At 44.9% G+C, this 20,089-nt stretch overlaps 1 protein-coding gene and 1 pseudogene across 5 annotated transcripts in view; both read left to right on the forward strand.

Annotated features, from left to right (window-relative positions):
- RSU1 (Ras suppressor protein 1) overlaps positions 1-20,089 on the forward strand; it is a 246,163-nt gene that overhangs the window by 152,245 nt on the left and 73,829 nt on the right. The gene's annotated exons all lie outside the window — the stretch shown is intronic.
- Positions 9,147-16,134, forward strand: LOC118021540 (annotated as a pseudogene). Its single transcript, XR_004682215.1, has one exon. The product of XR_004682215.1 is annotated as a 60S ribosomal protein L17-like (transcript).

The raw sequence follows: 20,089 nt of genomic DNA on the forward strand, positions 1-20,089 counted from the left end.
TCTCTTGCTTCGGGGGAATTGATTGCTCACCTGTTCGACATTAGTAACAGGCCCTCTGCTGAGGGACTCAAGGGTGAAGATAGATACGTCCCCTGACCATATGAACTGTACAGTGTGGTAGGGGAGTCACTCCCTAATCTGTCTCGTAAATGTAGTAAGTATGGAAAAGGAAAAGTACACTGCTGTAAGACCTTGTACCAGGGGACTTGATAGCCCAACAAAACTGAAGAGTGGCAGGAGCTAACAAATGAAGGAATGAGAAGGGTAAGTGGATCTAGCAGCAAGCATGGAAGGGCATTCCTAGCAGCAAAAGCTGTACATGCAAAGGCCCTGTGGCAGTAGAGGGCAAGGTTCATTTGAGGGATTCACTGTGCTTGTAGCAGAGAGTGGTCCAAGGTGAAGTCAGTGCTGGGCAGGAACCCCATGCTGGTTGGTAGCTCCGTTTGGGGAGTTTTATCCCAGAGTGAAGGGAAATGGCAGATGTGAATGGGTGGGAGTGTGATCCAGTTTGCTTTGGAGAGGTCATTTTAGACTACAGGTGAAGGGGCCAGTGGAAGCGGACCACTTGCTGGGCCATCTCAGGGGCCTAGGAATGAGACATGGATGGTAGCTTGGACCAGGGGGTGAAGGAGAGGCTGAGAAAGTTATTTAGGGGAAGAATTCAGGAGCATGTATGTGAAGATTGGATAGGAGGAAGGGTGAAGTGTCCAGGGCTGTTTTGAGGGGTTGTGTTTTCACTGCAGGCAAGATAAATTCAGGACCTAAAATTAAAAGTACACTCAAAATATCCAGAATACCAACAAGCCACGTGTGTTGTGTTCTTACCACCTCCCTCCCCTTCCTCCTTCTTCCCTCCCTCTCTCCCCCACTCTCCCTCTTCAATAATTTTTTAACTTTCCACTGTAACTCAGGCACAAAGATTGGCCACTTGGAAAGCAACTTTGGGTTCTAACTTTGCAGATGCCCAATGCCAGATCTTTTCCTATTAATATGAAATGGTTTGATAATGAATTTTTCCTAAAATATATTACCTCGTTTATATTAAAAACATACAACTCCGGAGCACTTACTTTAAACCATCTGGCGATATAAAACATGAGCTGGCTAGGTTGTTTCTAGGTGCTAAAACCAAACGTCTGCATGAATTGCAGTGTTGCTGTAAATATTTCCAGGCACAGACAGGTAGATGCAATAGGAAAAACCCGAGCAAATTCTTAGGATGCCAATATTGTCACAACGTCTCTATGCAGAATGAAGTTGTTTGACAAAGTGTTTCCCTGGTGATTTGGCTGCAGATGAAAATGTCTTCAGCAATAAAATTCCGTGCTTGAGCCTCAGCTCTGTGCACGCATCAGTCAGCAAATGACATATCAAGGATCTTTTTTGCTGTATTAGTTAATATGTTGGCAGAAATATGTGAAACATTGTTATTCCTCTCAATTTCTGTGCCTGGGTTTTTTTTTTCCCCCTACCTTTAAACATGCATTAATTTTGCCAAAATATCTCCCAGCCATAAATCTATGACTAATCAATAAGATTGCATTAGAACAGAGATAAAAAGTTTTTTATTATGAGGGTTTTCTTAGTTACCAATACCAGAAGACATCTGATAGCAAGAGCTGCTGTTTTGCCATCGTTCACGAATAGTTTCGGGGAAATTTAAGGGTTGGTAAGGCAATTAGTGATGAAGCATATTTTAATTATAGGAACTGGATAAGCTGTGCACAGCTTTATGAATTAATACATTATTGTTTAATAGGTCACAGTCACGTGACTTTAATCACACTTCTTGCAACCACAGTTTTATTAGCAGTCATGTTTTATAACTTAATAATTTATACATAATGAGTTCAGAAGTTCTATTTGCAGGATATCAGAGAAATAATTTACCCCATACGTTAACACGTATAAACAACAGCAGAGTCCGGCAGGGTTGCAACCAAGTAACTGTCCAAGATGATTTTACATTAAAGGGGTACTTTTAATAATGAGACCATTTTGGGGGCGCCTGGGTGGCTCAGTTGGTTAAGCGACTGCCTTCGGCTCAGGTCGTGATCCTGGAGTCCCGGGATCGAGTCCCGCATCGGGCTCCCTGCTCGGCGGGGGGTCTGCTTCTCCCTCTGACCCCCCCCCCTCTCCTGCTCTCTCTCTCTCATTCTCTCTCTCAAATAAATAAATAAAATATTTAGGGGCGCCTGGGTGGCTCAGTTGGTTAAGCGACTGCCTTCGGCTCAGATCATGATCCTGGAGTCCCGGGATCGAGTCCCACATCGGACTTCCTGCTCGGCAGGGAGCCTGCTTCTCCCTCTGACCCTCCCCCCTCTCATGTGCTCTCTCTCTCTCTCTCATTCTCTCTGTCTCTAATAAATAAATAAAATCTTTAAAAAAAATAATAATGAGACCATTTTGTATGGCATTATGCCAAGTCTGGCTTTTACGAAGTGATTTAAGAAACAGGAGGGAAGATGAATCACAATCATTTCACACGTATTTAATAAGCACGATTATCCAGTGAGTTCTGCATCCATTCTTGCAGTTGGGAAAACCGTAAAGGGATTGGATTCATGCTCTATTGTAGAATTCTCTTGTCCAACAACTGCCCCTCCACCCCGGTTCCTCCCGGCTTCGGTGCATGTCAGAAGCTATTAAATGGGCTGCATTGAGCTGCACGTGTCTTAACAGCACGCATGGCATCCTTGAGCAAAGCCTTTCTGCATCCTCGCCTCTGGGCATCCACTGTCCTCTCAGGGAAAGTAGTCTCCTCCCATCCAGATCTGCCTCAAAAGAGCCCCCGTGAGAACACCTCCGGCCCCTGTCCTTGCACAGAAGCAGGGAAACTCACACTCGGTGATTGACTACAGGAGGCAGGGGCTGGTTTATGCTTGTCATTTTCATCAAGATTTTATTTTAAATCACAGACTCACTGGGGGCCTCAGTGGTGGAAAGTCTTTTGAGGCCACAAAGTGATATTGGAGAATCTCCAGGCTAGGGTGATCTGTGTACATTGCAAGGATATTAATAGGCCCACAAAAAGGGTGTTAGGTTCAAATAAGCTTGGAAAACTTTGGGGAAAACCGTTTGCCGATACGCAGGTGCTCAGCTTTAATGTCCAGGGAAGGCATTGAGGGTGCAGCATTTCCCAAACTTAATTGACCATAGAAAGTGTTTTTGGAAGAGTGTCTTAGTTTCTTTCTCTATGAAGTATATAAATAAAAGTGTATAAAACATATAAAAAGTATGTAGAGTTAAACAAAATTCAACCAAGTAAATTTCACAATCTAATTGGTTTTATTAAACCATTCATGAATCAGGCAGGGTCCCATCTAGCAAGTAGGAGCTCTTCTGAGCTTTAAAAGAAAGAAAAAAAAAAGACTTTTAAAGCACAGAGAGAATTAAAAAAAGAAGAAGAAAAAGAGGAAAGGAATTTATTAGCAAGGAATGCATTGTTGAGGCAATGCTCCCCTCAGGGGAGCAGGAGGGGTCTATCAGCAAATTTCCAGGTATTGCCCAGAAAATTTCATATTGATTCGTAAAGGTTATATACCTGGAAGGTTGAAGCTGCAGTTAGGTTAGGTGTTAAGTCTTGATTTGCTGACTTGGGGGCCTTAACCTAAGTAATGCCATTTTAGGCCTGTTTTTGTTTTTGTGTTCGTTTTAACATTAGTTACACTGTTGTGTCCACAGCATAAACTTTGTCATGGTGGAAGAAATAATCTATGTTCATATGATTTTCAAGCTGTGAAGTAACATAAAAATGTAACTGATTATGCTTGCCTTTCTCCTTTGATCTGGGAGAAATAGAGTGTCAGAGAAATGATGTGCCAAATTTGTTAATTGTTCAGATTCTAGTGATCTGGATACTGTTCTTTGTGTTTTTTATTCTTCCTGCCCAACTCTTTCCTGTGCTGGGAAAATCTCTTCTTTGAGGGTCCACATCACTTACTGCAAAAAAAAAAAAAAAAAAAATGACCTTTAGCGTGCAGTTGATGATCTGAGTGTTAATTATAAGTGGTTTTTCTTGTTGTGTTTATAGTGTCTTCTGACTGTTCACTGTCAGTTGTTAATAATGCCTAATATAGCTTTTCTTCATATTAATGCAACCCTGTAATTATCTGTATGTGTCCCACACTCAGCTTTTCCAGATTGGTCTAAACTTCAAATAAAGGGGCCGGCGGGGGCGGGTGGAGAAAGGGAGTGACAGTCACAACAAATTCCTTGCTGCATAGATATGTAGACAGCCTGTACCACAAGAAACCTGCTTCTGGCTCCAGCTGCCTGATTTTTTTCTCTTTAACTAGTTTATGCTCACAGTTGCATGTTTGCAAATGTTTATTGAATTAATAAGTACCATAAATGCTATTTTGATTTCATGTGGAGGCAAGATTGAATTTCTTCATGGTTTGATCCGGTGCTATTGATTCTTTTATGGCGATTTGGAGAACAGAGCTCTGATGGTCTCAGCGAGCTAATTTGTTGGTAATGTAATTTATTTATAATGCTTTAGTTGCAGGAAGTAAAGGAACATGTTCCACTCAATACAAAGCATAGTATTCTTTTGTTATTCATTTATTCACTCAACCAAGATTTATGGTGCCTATTACTGGCCCTGGGTCCAACGGGGAATAAAATACAATCGCTGTCCTGGTGAAGTTTGCATTCTAGTGGGGAGAAACAAGTTTGTATTCTAGTGGGAAGAGACAAGCAGTGAACCAAATGTTAGATGGCAACAAGAGGCCGGGGTGGAAGGTGTCACAGAAGACCTCAGAGACCAGATGGATGTCCAGAAATTGAGGATAGCAGTGGTCCAGGCGAGGGGCCCATGGTTGCACCCACCCAGGAAGAAACAACGAGGCCACTGTGAGGTCAAAAAGATACCAGTGATGACAAGAGGTTGGCCTTCGTTCTCAATGAGACAGGAAGCCATGAGTGTGTTTTGAGCAGAAGAGTGACAAGGTCTGGTTAACCTTTTAGAAGGATCACTGGCCCGGGGATGGGTGGGGAGGGGTGAAAAGGGGAGCAGAGAAAACAGTTTGGAGGCAGTTGCAGGAACCTGAGCAGGAGGTGGTGGTGGGTTGACTGAGGTGGAACTGAGGAGAAACATGTTAGACGTCTGTTTGAAGGGCAGAGGCTAACAGAATTTTCTGGTGAATCGGATGTGGGATGGAAAGAATGAAGTTGATGTTGCTCAAATGGAATCCTGGGAGTCGAGTGGATTTGAGAGAAGGGCAGCTTGGGTGGGGTTAAGGGGGTGGTTGGCAGGTGGCTATCATAGTCCGGAGACAGGACTGTGATCTGTCTGGAGTTCCATGCATGAGTGTCCAGGGTGTGTAGTCTGACTGATAGTCAGGAGTCTGGAGGAGATCATCTAGGGAGTATGAAGAGAAGAGGTCCAGAGACTGAGCCCCACCTCCCCCCTCTCCCAGTGTTTAAGAGGCAGCAAGAGGGGGGCGGAAACCAGTACGGGGAACTGAGAGGGAGCCGTCAGTCATAAAGCGAGCTAAAAGAGCACAGTGTCCCAGAAACCACACAAATTAATGGTCACAAGAAGGTGGAAATTGATCAGTTTTGCCCGTTGCCATTGGTAATTGGGGTAAGATAATATTGAGACTGCCCTTTGGAGTTAACAATGCAGAGGTCTTATCAAAGCTAGGAGCTTGTTTAGGAAGCTTAGCTTGGAATGGGTTAAACACAGATAAATCTTTGGAGAGTTTGCTCCGAGTGAAGGCAGGGATGGGGCCATTGCTGTCCAAGGATGTTGGGTCAAGACAGGCAGGAGTAAAGTGTGTTTTGTGTTAATGTGAATGGCTGGCAGAGCGTGGGAAATTGATGGTGGAGGAGAGGGACAGTTGCTAGAGCAGTGTCATTGTGTAGGTAGAAGGGATGGGGCTCTCGAATGGAAGTGGAGGGGTTGGCCTTGGCTCGGGGTCCGGGCAGGTCATGCAGCAGAGGAAAGGACAGGAGGTACCAGGTGTGGTGCAAGCAGCAGCAGGTTGGGGAACTCGTGTTGAGACTGGGTCAAACTTCTTTTTGGAATGTTTCCATGTTCTCAGTGAAATAGGGAACAAGGTGATCAGCTGGGAGGGAGGATGGATGAGGAAGTAGTATAGTATTTAAGGTTTGAGAGAAGAGGATATAAAATGGGCTAGCAGAGGGAGAAAGAAGGTATTGAAGAGATGAGCCAAGATGGCCAAGAGTACAAAGGGGCCTGGGGGGATCATCCAAGGGAATTGAACCTTCCTCTTTCAGCTTGCTGTATCAGGACAACTTGCCCAGAATATCTGCCAAAGTAACCAATATTCCATTGTATAAACACACCTCAATTTGTTTATCCATTGACCTCTTATTGCACGTTAATATTGTTTCCAGTGTGGGGTTTTTATGAATACAGCTGCTATGAACATTTTTTTGTACAAGTCTTTATACGGGCATATGTTTTCATTTCCCCTGGGTAGGTTCCTAGAAGCAGAAGCACTGGGTCGTGCAATAGACATATATTTAACTTGGTAAGAAACTGCCAGTTTTCGGAAGTGGCGGTTCTGCAAAAGTAAGCAGGCACATGCTTCACCCTGTTGGGTAGAAAATAAGCTTATAGTAAATGGAAAGTTCAAGGTAGTAGAAATTCATTGTCTGGCTTAGTCATTACTGAATCTTAGCACTCACTGAATCTACATGGAGGACACAAAGTAGGTCATCTCCAGAGTCCCTTTCAGATCCCACATTCTGCGAATTTTCTTGAAATTCAACCACATGGTTGTAAACAGACAGAAAGCCACATATCTGCACATTTTTATTCTGTGGGAGTTGAGCTGCATTTCATGTACTGGACACAGGAAGAAAATCACGAACATAAGGTGCAGAGGCAAAAGGATTAGGCTCCTGTGAAGCCCACAAGTTGCATATGAAAATGATATATTCCTTAAAAGAACACATTGTAAGGTGATAGAGAATTCAACTCAAAAATTTATATTAAAAAGTTGTGTCCCTATGGATAGCTCCCATTTTGTTTTTATTAGGATGTATATATTGCGAGATGCAGTTGGGGGGTTGAACAGACTGCTTACACGTGCACTGTGTGGGTTGCTGTGGCGTGCTTTGAAATGGGAGCAACACAACATTGGCCCCTGTTACTACTGCAGGACCACTGGACAGGGGTTCGACTCACCTGGGTGCTCTCCAGCCAAGAGCAGAGAACGTTTTTTTCCTGTTTCCTGCCAGCGACAGGAGAGATGGCCCCTTTGCCGTCTTGTCCGTAAATGGATCTGCATGTCCACGGCTGCCCATCTCCAAGCCGCCTTGGCTGTCCGTCCCCATCCTTCAGCTCCGCACAGTGAAGAGTACGCTTCGGCAAAGACTGAGGAGTCATGGTTCACGTGCTTGAAGATGTCTGATAAATAGAGGATGTTAGAAAAGACAGATTGGACATCAGTGTGAGATTGCACACGTCTGTAATTTGTCTTTCAGGTTAATGAGAATTAGTGGTGGGGACGGAAAACCAGTTGGAGGCAGCTCCAAGCTAGTGGGGAGTCTTGACTAAGCTGTGATTGGCTGTAGAGGCAAATGACCAGCTGGTGCCCGTGCCCCCTCGGGGTCCTGGCGTTGTGAGACCCTCCTCCACTCAGGGCAGGACGAATGCCCCTCTGCCCGTCACAGCTTTCTGAGAAGGGATTCTGAAGGGTGAGTATCAAAAGGCATTATAGGGGACCTTGGATTTGAACGTTAGAGGTCAGGCCAAATTCTCGTTACATGCGGAGAACCTTCCATAGCATCCCTGGCCTGACTGGCATTCTGGCCTCTGCTTGAACACCTGGAGTGACCTGGAACTCACTCCCTCGGCGTATTTACTGGAGAACACATGTGCTTTTCAGGACATTCCTGTAGGGTACCACCTTACTGAGCCAGTACCGTGGGACCTTTCTTCCATGACATGAGGAAAGAATCTAAAAACAAAAGCAGGGCGCCTGGGTGGCTCAGTAGGTTAAGCATCTGCCTTCGGCTCAGGTTGTGATTCTCAGGGTCCCAGGAACAAGTCCCACATCAGGCTCCCCACTCAACGGGGAGTCTGCTTCTCCCTCTGACCGTCCCCCCTCTCATGCTTTCTCTCTCTCACACTTTCGCAATGAATAAATAAAATCTTATTAAAAAAAAAAAAAGCATATGCACAGCTAGCATGGGATGGCAGCTCTGGCTGGTTGTGTTTCTCTCCCTAGGTGGGAATGGATCGGGGGCACAATAGGCATTTTACTTCTGTTCTTTCTAGGGGATCTGAAGAAGCACAAGCAAGCATTCTTTTCCCGAGTCAGGAACCATTGTTATCTTAAGTGGCCCTGATTTATCTTTACATTGATGTATAAAGATGACTCCTTTCTCACCTTGGGCTTATGTTCTTCATAGCTGTTGAAAAGTCCATGTATTTGTAATGCTAAAGCAGTGATTTTTCAACCGGGGTGGTTTTTGTTCCCCAAGGGACATTTAACAATTCCTGTAGACATCGCTGTTGCCACATCCGGTGTGGGGGATGCTACCGGTGTTTACTGAGGAGAAACCAGGGATGTTCTTAAACATCCCACAATGCACTGGATGGTCCTGCACAACAAAGAATTATCTAGTCCAAAGTGTCTTTGCGGGGGGATTGAGAAACTCTGGTCTAAAGGGGCCAGTGGTTCCAACCAACCAGTGGTACCTTCCCATGGTAGCCTGCACAATTGATGGTTCTGTGCTGGGGCACGCAGCATTGTTTGTATCTAGGGAGACTCAAGGGTTTTAATTTCATGAGCAGAAGAGCTTCTGCATTTATTTATATCCTTTACGGCTCTTACAGAAGAGTTAGAGTAGGAAACCAAGCAGTGGGTTTGCTTGGTTTCATCTGTAACTTCACTCAGAGTGCAAGATACCTTTGAATCCTAAATAGGGACTTATTTTAAAAGGCCTCTCGGGGTTTTTTGTTTTTTGTGGGTTTTTTTTTTTGGATACATCCAACTTATCACTAATAAACCAAGAATGTCTAGGTTACCTCCAATTAAGTGAAGAGTGAGCAGTCAGGACCAAAGAGATTTAAAAGGCTTTGTGTTTTCAGGAGTTTCTTCATACGTTTCAGAAAATGGTTTGCCATTTAATAATAAACGATACACCAGCTTGTATCGTTTATTATTCAGTGGTGGGTTTTTTTTGCTGGTTTTGTTTGTGTGGTAGGGGACACAGAAGGAAAAGTGGTTTGAAAGGAAATCATGTGAGTGTGTGTTTCACGTTGTCATGGGAAGGCAAAGTCAACATCAGCGCGGGTTTTGATGTGTAATAGGAGTAGAACAGACATAGGCATTGAATAATTTCCCACCCACCCTTTTTGGAGTAGAAGCCATGCTGAGAGAGGACGCAGAAGAGCTTGTCAGTTAAGGCAGCCACTAATTAGATGAGCTTCAGTGCCTCTCTGGATGGCTTCCAGAAGCACACTGCCCTGTCACACTGGGCATGGGTGTCAGTTCAGGCTCTCTCGTCCCCCATCCATTTGCCTCAGTCCAAACCAAACTTGAAATTGGAGGGGGTGAACATTTCTGGGGTGCCCCTGTGCACTGGGCTATCTGTGGGAGGTATGGGGTAGCGGGATGGAAACCGGAAGCATACATTCCTTAGGGGCATAAAAGTAGGGTCAAGGAGGGGTTCCCTGGGCCCACAATGGATATAACTCAGGGAAATACGGGGGTGGCGGTCTACTGGTGGGATAAGCCGGGGACAGTGGGATTCTGAGTTACCCCACCCGGTGCAGTTCTCTTTGTCTTCTGGCCGGTAAGCATGATCTTTGAATGACTGTTTTCACTTTTTAGAGGAAAACTAAGATTAGTGAGCTATTGTTGAAGGAGTGGTGGACCCTTTGGAGTTAGAAGGTGTTGTAGAAATCCTCCTTTGGTAGTGCTTTTTAGTTATGTTAAAAAAAAAAAAAAAAAAGAAAAGAAAAAAAATCACGCTCCTATGTTTCCTTTTGTTGTGAGGCTCATGGAAAGTGGGGCCCACTGAGGCCCAGTGGTGCATGCCGCTGGGGCCGTGTGCTCTCCAAAGTGTGAGTGCTCCCCGCAGCGCAGGCAGGACCCAGCACCAGTGCGCCCTGGGCTTGTTTGCGGCTTAAATCATCTCAGGGCTCTGACTTCTTCCCTCCGGAGATGCGGTCTAAACTACCCCCCGCCGATGATGGCATTGCAGCGCTCATGCAGAAGCTTGTCTTCTGATCCTCTCCCACGGAACATGACAGTTTTCTCTGTGATGGCCGAATTAATTATCAGAAATGGTTTGTTGGCAGACAGTTGGATGCTAATTATGATTGGAACCTCTGGGCCCTTCCACCCAAATCTGCTGATGTTTGTTGGTGGTGGTAAAAATGAAAAACCATTAACTATGAAAGGATTTCTTGTTGCGGGGGCAACTCAGAGCAAGGCAGATCAGGCCGGGCAGCTTTGCTTGAGTTAACTGGGATCTGAGCCACAGCTGCTCACCCCGTGGTTGTGAGGAAAGGATTGAAGAAGTGGTTAATTAATTGTTCACTTTCTGGTAAAGAGGGGATGGAGATTGGATATTTCAATGCAAAGCCAAAAACTGGCATTGATTAAATTTGAGGTGACATTTGGGGAGGTGTCCTCAGAATGTCTAAGTTTGATTATCCAATTTGACTTCACGCTGTGTCCCGGGTTTGTGAAATCTTTCTAGCAGGTTCCACCTGGGAAGAATTATTTTCAATTAAATGGATCAGGACCACTGGAGAAAGAATCATGAAACGTACCTGTAGCATGGGGCCATGTTGGGAACAAAGCTGCCCAGCTCACAAAGGGATGTTTTGGGGGTCGGCCTGTGCTAAGATGGGCTCTGGGCATCTTTTCATTCTCTCTCATCATCAGTTACGTTAATGAGGTGTAGACATGAAGGCAGGTGCGTACTTCATGGAGCTGTGTGACGCATGGTGGATGCTATTGCCGGCTCTCATTGGGGACAAGCAAGGAGGAGGCCAACAGACCCTTGATCACTGGAAGGGGATGATGACCTACTGGGAGATTATAATAGGGCAATCAAGGATTAGTGGGGAAAGTAGAGAAAATAAGAACAGGAAACTTTTTAATCATTTCATGTAGGTATGTGAATGGCTGGCTTTCTTTAGTGAGGCTGCTGGTATGACACAGGCAGTGTTCCAATACATTCTTAAATAATCTCTAATGAATAAGTAAACAAAGAACACCCCTAAATACTCTTTTAGGGGTCCCATCAATTGTAAGGGAGTCTTTTCCTCAAGGAAAGTTGAGTGACTCATAATTTCTGGCTAAATTCGGTGGCCGATCTAAAATGACAATATAAAAAAATACATGTTGTTTAATTAATGTTGCATCTCAGTCGGTAATCATCAGATAAGGTTGTCTGGCAGAAACATAAATTTTCCTTTAGGTTTTACTTGGGGAAGCAACAGTACAGTGAGTCCCCACTCATGAACCACTCTTAGCACAGAAAATATACACAGAGGCAAAGACGGGTGCATAAAAATAAACTACTTTGTTCCCAGCAGAACAGGGTGTGCTTGGGGACATGACTGGGTCAGAAGCGGCTATTTTAAAGTCCCTGAAATTTTTCTCCACTTACACTTTCAGTTGAAGTTCCTGAAACTTTTTCTTCTAAGGCATAAATGCCACGTTAAGATGGACGGTAAGTCTAAGGGAATTATACTCATTAAATCTCATTTCTCTTTGCCTTTTCTACCTTTTTCTTGATGATTTCAGTTCTTACCATGCAGCAATTCAGTGACCTCAGTTCTCCCTCTTAGGAACCAGAGAGGAAAGCCCTCTGTGTTTACAGAGACTCAGAGCCTCCCCTCTGTCCCAGTTCTGCTCACGGGGAGCCGTGCTGTCACTGAGCTCCACCTAGCACAGGTAGTGATCGGCGGTTTGGCTCTGTCGGAAGGGGGAAGAAGGTAGGGACCAAGCCAACAGCATGAACACCTGGATTGGTTCATGAGTGTCTTCATTCATTTATTCACATGCTCGTTCACTCACTGGTTCACAGAAACTTGCGGGGTATTTTAGGATGCTGGGAACCACGCCCATCCTTGTGCAGAAAGCATGGACCCCACGCTGGGGGTTCAGTCCCCAACTGTGCATTCTAGCAACTCTGCGTTGTTACCGGGGGTGCAGACGCCAAGTTAATACAGCCCTAGAGCTGGATTTCCAGCTGGGCGTGTTCCTTTTTTAAATGGACACAAAGATTATAACTTTGCATACCCTGGTTTTCGAATATTAGAAAATCACATACATCAGCAGTTTAATCAGGTGGGTATCTCCGGCTTCTGCCAACTTGTTTGAGACCTTGTGGGTGACTTTGGGTAGGGTGAGGCAGTTGGACTGACAAGAGCCTGGCCCCCAGGCTTCAAGGAGGCTCTGAGCACGTTTCTGCCACCGACCACCTGTCACCTTGGCCAACTCATTTGCCTCAACCACACACCAGTTTCTCATCCGTGAAACAACACGTTTAACCAAAGGCGATACTCATTTTTTTAATCGATTTTTTTTATTTTAATGGGTAAAAAAATGATTTTAAAGTTTAATCAGTCTAATAATGGTGTTACTAAAATGGAAAGGGAGACCAAACAAAAAAAAAATTTTTTTTTTCCATTTGGGACAAGTTGAATTTCAGAAATACCATCATCTGTGCTGCCTGAGGTTAGAGACAGTATTTCTAAGTACACCTGTCATCTAGTGAGTAATTAGATGTGTCCAGCCTAACTTACATGATTTCATTCATTCTTCACAACCTTAAGAGGGAGGTTCTGTTAGTTTCCTTGTACCCTTATGATGTATGTACTGTCCCTATTTGCAGATATGGAGATAGAGACCCAGAGAGACGAGGTAACTTGTCTGGGGTACACATCAGCGAATGTTAAAACAGGGTTTGAATCCAGAGCTTCCGTATGACTCGCATAATGTTCTGATCAGCTTTCTGGCCACACCACCTGTCACAAAGGAGGGGTCCAGTAATTGGTGGATACATGGTGGGTAGAATAGGATGGAACCTTTTAATGTGATCACTTTGAAGACCTGTACTCAGGTAGTCCTATTTCCCGCCGTGTTTCTGGATCAGTGCTGCCAATGGGTCCTGTTTTAAACCCTCGCTAATTAAATAATGACTTGATCTCTGGCCCCTTGGGACACAAGTGTAGTCTCCCGAACAACAGCGTTGGCATCACCTGGTAACTGGTCCGAAAGGCAGGATCTTGGGCCCCACCCCAGACCCACTGAATCAGAATCAGCATGAGCACTGGTTCCCCAGGTGACTGCTGTGCGCACTGAAGTTTGGGAGCTTTGCACACCTGGCAGGACCCCTCGCGAACCCTGTGCTGCTCGGCAGAAGAACACAGTTGACTATCACGTCACGGTGACCACGCTGATAGTGCTGTGGCCAGGAGTGATGCATTTGAGGAGTGTGTGTAAGGTACTGAAGAACGGGACACTCGGGGGGAATGAACGCAACCCGAATGCAAGAGCAGCTGTAAAAAGAAAAATCTTTTCCCGTGGACCTTGCTTTTTATGTGGTGGAGGAAGAAAGGTTTTTTTTTTTTGTTTTTTTGTTTTTACTTTAGAAAAAAACCATCCCCGGTTGCTTGGAAGTTCAAACAGTAAAGTCCAACTAGTAAAAAGTAAAAATTAATAAAAAGAGAGAAGGCTAAAGCTTAGTTACAAACCATAGTTCTCAAGGTTACTATTTTGAGCTAATCGCAGGACTCCCTGCCCCTTTGTTTTCCCCCTAAAAGTTCGTATTTCTTATAAAACAGCTCCAAAGTGAAAAATCATATGTGTCCTATAAAATAATTACTCATCTTTACCATTAAGAACAAATACACAGCAGGCAGCAAGGAATGCCTTTCCTACCTTCTCATGTGGCTGTTTTGTAAATGCACAAAATTTTATAGAACGTTCAAGAAAAATGTAAAATTCCTTGCTATCAGTGGATTCTACCTAACAAGTGAAAATTGAAGCTTAGCTCATTTAGAGGCAATTATATGATGTGTTCAGTGAGGTTTTTAAGACTTATATTGAAAAAATTAAGTATTATGTACAAAACATAAACGGATTATACTATAAATCGAATCTATTGTGAAATGTGAGAATGTAAGTGTGTTAATACGTGTGTGTACGTAATGTGTTCTGATGGGGAGGAAGATTATTACTAACTCCTTGTTTTTATAGTGTGTTGATATTTTACAGAAGGTTAAAGTAAATGAAGTGTTGCAAGGATTTCCAAAGCTATCCATTGTAACTTCTAGGATCATGTTCTCCAAATTGCTAATTAATGTAAAGTCAGCTTCATATATTGAGATGTTTAATCAATTGGCAGATTGCTGTCAATAAATATGTGTCTTAAGCGGTTTGTAATAGACAGGCTAATGAAGTACCCTCTGTGAGTGTCAGAGCTATTGGGAAAAGTCTCTCTCCCTTCTGGGCATCTTGCCATATGTTATTAGTCTCCCTCTGATGCAGGGAAGAATGCCCTTCACCACTGCCGGTCTCACCTCTGGATAGAGTAGCTGGAGAACCAGGAAGTGAGTTTCATTTTCTAGGAGCAGTTAATCAATCAGAAGTTAGGTGGAAAGGGGGGCTACTGGCAACATTAACAATATTAAAAGTAAGAGTTCTCATGAATTCTCCCAGGAGCCACTGCTCTTCCTCTTACCCTAAGCGGCTTGAGGTGACCTCTGAAAATGGTTCGCTATTTGCTTGACCCAGAAAACCCTACGAATCACGTAAATCAAGAGGTTCAAATCTTCGTGTTCACTTTAAGAATGTACGTGAAACTGCCCAGGCCATCAAGGGTATGCGTATCTGAAAAGCCACCAAGTATCTGAAAGACATTACTTTACAGAAGCAGGGTGTGCCATTCCGTTGCTACAGTGTGGAGTTGGTAGGTGTGCCCAGGCCGAACAGTGGGGCTGGGCACAGGGTCGGTGGCCCAAGAAGAGTGCTGAATTTTTACTGCACATGCTTAAAAATGCAGAGAGTAATGCTGAACTCAAGGGTTTAGATGTTGATTCTCTGGTCATTGAGCACATCCAGGTGAACAAGGCCCCCAAGATGCAGCATAGAACGTACAGGGCTCATGGTCGGATTAACCCATACATGAGCTCTCCCTGCCACATTGAGATGATCCTCACTGAAAAAGAGCAGATTGTTCCTAAACCAGAAGAGGAGGTTGCACAGAAGAAAAAGATATCCCAGAAGAAACTGAAGAAACAAAAAACTTATGGCCCGGGAGTAAATTCTGCACAGAATAAATGCAAATAAAAAAAAAAAACAAAACAAAAAACAATATTAAAAGTAGCTAACGTTTCTTGAGCATTTACTCCATGCTGGGCTCTGATTCCGGTACCACGTTTAACTTCACGGCAGCCCTACAAGAAACAGCACCATTTCTCAAATCTTTCAGATCCTTTTGTGATCATCGTTTTGGGCCTGCCACTCCAATCCTGAAACAGATTTGTAGGTAACATAACCTACATGTGTCGTCTTTTAAGAAGTCATTCTCATTTTCCAACTGTCACATAATGGAGAAATAAAAGAGGAGTATGGTTTATTACTGAATACCTTCAATATATAAATGCTCGCTCCTGGCTACCCTAGAGGATGGGGAATAGTAGTCAGATGTTTGCATCTGTGCATGGAAGTCCTCTCTGTGACTTTGGCAGCTCTGACGGCAGGCTGATAGAGTTATGACAGACTAGCTACTCACGTGCTTGAGGTGGTCTCGATGTCAGCGACATGACTTTCCAAGATGGTGAACAGTTCTTAGCAAAGCTCCAAAACTATAGCAAAATACAGCCTCATCTCGATTTGCACAAAAATTGCATTGCTGGAATGTCGAGTATACATTGATACTGGACAGAAAATACTTCGTGTTCCTCTACAAGACAAATTTTGGTTCTAGGGTTTCCACCCACACAAATGTCCTGTGGACATTGAGAACTCCTGTAATGCTGGAGACCATTCTATAAAGGGAGCAGGTCTGGCTTTATTGAAAGACATGGCATCCTGAACCTTCATCCAGTAAATGCTACTATAGCCCTCCAGTCATTAGGACAACCACAAACACCCCCACCGATTTCTAGAAAGTCTCCAAGGGGTCATGGCCACTCCAGGAGGGAAGGATACTCTGCTTTCAGCTCTGTCTTTCACAAGTGGCAACTGAAACTCAGTAGTTTTCCCAAAGGCACATAGCCAGGAAATAGTAGAGTTGGGATCTAGACTATTCCCCTTGACTCCAGAGCCCTTGCATTTAACCCATGTTGAAACACAGGTAGGTTTTCTGGGTCATTTCTCAGAACTGTGACGTGAGTTTTAGTGAAAACCCCCTGCTGACTATCTCCTGTGTCCAGGTGTTTTGATGCATGATCGAATGTTCACAATAAACCTGCCATGTAATTCTGTCTATTCCCTTAACTCTAATTGGGAAGCTTGAGTCTGAGCCTTTTCCCCAAGGTTGCTCAGCCTATGAGAAACTGGATTTCACATTCGTTTTGACTTCAAAGAGCAGGCTCCTGCCCCCACTTCTTAGAGCTGGGCCATCAGGAATAGGGAGCATGTATAACCTGTTGATACCATTCACCCATCTCTTCCAGACGTCCTTTTACTTTCTCATTACCCGACCAAATAATTGGCCAGAAGAGGCCACTTTTGAGAGTGAAAGCAGACACCGTTATACTAGGACACGGATGTGGGTCACTCAGTGGTTCCCCCTTGTAGGGACGGGAAGAAAGGAATGCTCACCAGTTCAGTCCTGATGATCACACAGAGCTAGACAATGTCATGTGCTGCCCAGGCAGAACACACTGGGGGCTCTCTTCTCACCGGAACTGTGCTTTGCCGCCCACAGTGACCATGTGACCATCTTGAAAGGGACAGTACCTTTTCTCTTTTGAGATCTTTCCCAGTTTAAAAAGTCAACATCCCAGCCTTTCCAAGAGCACAGTAGGTATGGACAGGCAAGCCTTGAAGATTGCCCCTCAGAGCGTCACGAAAATAGGTGGGGGGCAGGCCTGGGGACCCTCCACTGGACCCGCAGGGGACAGAAGCTCTTTGTAGGTGGTGACGGGGGCAGAGAGCTGCTTCCTGTAGGGAGCCTTGTCTCCTCCTTGGGAGCAGGACAAGAGAAGTCTTCTTTCTGCTTACACGTAGAGCTTGTGCTCAAGGAGTACAGTGACGAATGCTGCCTGAATTTCCCCCAAGCTTTTGCACTTGTCTTTATTATATTAATAAATACTATGCAGCTAATGTTCCCATCTGGCAGGGCAGAGAAAAGAGCATAAAAATGAAGCCGTGGTTACAGCTCTTAAATACTAATGAAGGTGGTATCTACTTGGCATGGTAGAAAGGTGGGTCTTTATTTTAGAGTTCTTAATTAAGAACTGCCAAGTGACTAATATTAATTAGGAAGCCAGCTGTATCCTTCAGTTTCATGGTATATTTCTTCTTAGGAACCTGGGAAGGGAGTAAATCTGAGCCTCTTTTAATCAATCAGCGCACGAGCAATTATGCAGTAAGTATACTTTGTAGATACAAGGCCAGGCTATGTGGATAGAGATTTATAAGATACCGTCTTGGCCTTCTGGGTCTCCACCGGTTCGAGGAGTGTGCACCAGCATTGAGCCAGTGTCAGGACAGCGAAGTCAAATGCCCCAGAGGGTATCTAGGTAGAACGGGATGGCCACAGTGCGGTGGGAGGGAGATTTTTCAAACCACGCAGTGCCCCGCCTCTACTAGGGTCTCAGTGGCAAGCCAGTGTGAGCTCTGGGAGAGCATCGTGTCCCCAGTTACAGTGGCGTGGACCAAAAGGTTGAGGACAGGCTGTCAGGCAGCGGTCCTGGGTAGAAATCGGAGGGCTACAGCTGGGCTCTGAAGAGGAGTAGACGATTTCCAATGGTTGCGGAGCCCTGGGCAGCCCCAGAGGAGGAAGGAAAGGGAGCGGGCCGGCTGGACCAGAAAGGGGAGTCCTGGGCATCACCCTGGCACGTGCACTCCAGCTCCTCAGTGCCTAGCCTGTCCACCAGCTGGTGCAGGAGTGATGCCCTTGGAGCTGCTCCTGCCTGCACACACTCAAGCGTGGCCTCCGGCGGATTCCTGGTACCCTGAGCGCGAGGGCAGGGGAGGCAGTTGGAGCAGAGACTCGGTGCGCTGTGTGTTCCTGGCGTGACCACTCAGCTCCTTAATAAAATGGTACCTGGAACAAGGGGCTTAATGGGAAGCACCTCAAAATCTCTGGCCCCGTGTCTGCATTCTAAGTCTCTTTTGACATTGATGTGTTAATATCCATTGAATTCTAGTTCCTTGAGTCACTAGCAATTGAGGAAGGATTTTATGAAGATTAAGTTGTAATGGGCTTTCTTTTGACTTTGCCTGACAGAGTGTTAATTTTTGCAGTGGTGTTTTTTTTTTTTTCCAAGCTCGAATTGTAGTCCGATCTGCAATTCTCTCTTCATTTCATACCTAGGAATTCAGATTGCTGAGTTGTATCTGCAGTTAAACTGACACCTTCGTGAAAGCGCCGGATCTAGTGCTGTGGCGGGTGCAGCCTTCCCGATGCAGAAATCTGCAAGTCTCCACCCCGCTTCACTGACTTTCCTGGGGAGCCCTTCCTTCACAGGATCCACGGAGACCTCTTGGGCTAGAATCCTTAACTCTGAGCCTGAGATGTGGTCACTGGGGAGGGCTTATTCTCTGTAGATGTGAACTCCTCCGTAGGGGGCTGAGTAACGTACGCTTCTCTCTCCTCACACTATGCCATTGAACTTGGAGGTTTTACATCTCTTCCGAGTGCTAATTTCCATCCAGGTCACACCTGCGTGTGTGTGTGTGTGTGTGTATGTGAACTCTCTCTAGCCCTAGTTTATAAACAGCGTTTTTTTCTACACCCAGGTATCCAGAACAGTCCTCTTCCCAACTTTCACAGGGCATTTTCCAGAATCCTACCTGCTGCTTTTGGTAAAGTCCTGATCAGTTCCTGTCTTTGGAACGCTGCCCCAATAGCCTGGTTCCGAAATCTCTGATTATTACTAAAAGCTCAGTTCCCTTCAGAGAAAAAGAAACTTTGGAAATAGTAGGTCTGTGTTTTTCTTTCCATTACGTAACTTGGGGAATTTTACTAACCTCACGTCAGCGTCAGCCTCGAATGGAATCTGTTAAAGAGCTACATCCGAATGGTATCTGTACAAAGAATAATGTGTATGGAAACACTATTCTCTAGGAGAGTGACTTTCGCCATATCCAGATAGCACCTAAGTTGTTATAAGGTTTAATGGTTTTCCTTAAATCAATTCACATTCTTAAATTTATTTTTAAATGAAACAGTTTAGCAGTATTCCAGATGATAATTGGCATCACAATTAATAAAAATACGTACGTAGTGATTAAAATGTGAAGCTTGCATGTGTACATGTGCAGTCCTCTCTCAGAACACCTTTGAGAGACATAACTTGGGGGAAAGATGTTGTATCCGAGGGGGCTCAGGTGGGGTCAGAGAAACAGACCCACTTCTTCCTGGCTTTAATATTAAGGAAGGGCTTCAGGTTTAATTTTACTTACAAGTTTTGTTTACATCAGGATTTTTCAACCTCAATAATTGACTTTTGGGCTAGATAATTCTTTGTTGTTAAAGACTGTCTTGTGCGTTGTAGGATGGTTAGCAGCATCCCTGGCCTCTAGCCACTAGATGCCAGCCCCACCCCATCCCCCACCACCAGCTGGGACAACCAAAGATGTTTCTAGACATTGCCAAAAAGGCCCCTGGTGGAGGGGGAAATCGGGCCTGGTCGAGTACCACTGTGTTTACATATAAGCCATCATGTTGCTTTTACTGTCCTTGTTGTTGTTGTTGTATTAAATTGTCATTTTGTTAGGTGTGCGTATTTAAAAGATACTGCAGGGGCGCCTGGGTGGCTCAGTCGTTAAGCGTCTGCCTTCGGCTCAGGTCATGGTCCCAGGGTCCTGGGATCGAGCCCCGCATCGGGCTCCCTGCTCGGCGGGAAGCCTGCTTCTCCCTCTCCCACTCCTCCTGCTTGTGTTTCCTCTCTCGCTGTCTCTCT

This window comes from Mirounga leonina, unplaced genomic scaffold, assembly GCF_011800145.1.
Source record: "Mirounga leonina isolate KUSES-001 unplaced genomic scaffold, KU_Mleo_1.0 Mir_175, whole genome shotgun sequence".
Lineage (NCBI taxonomy): Eukaryota > Metazoa > Chordata > Mammalia > Carnivora > Phocidae > Mirounga > Mirounga leonina.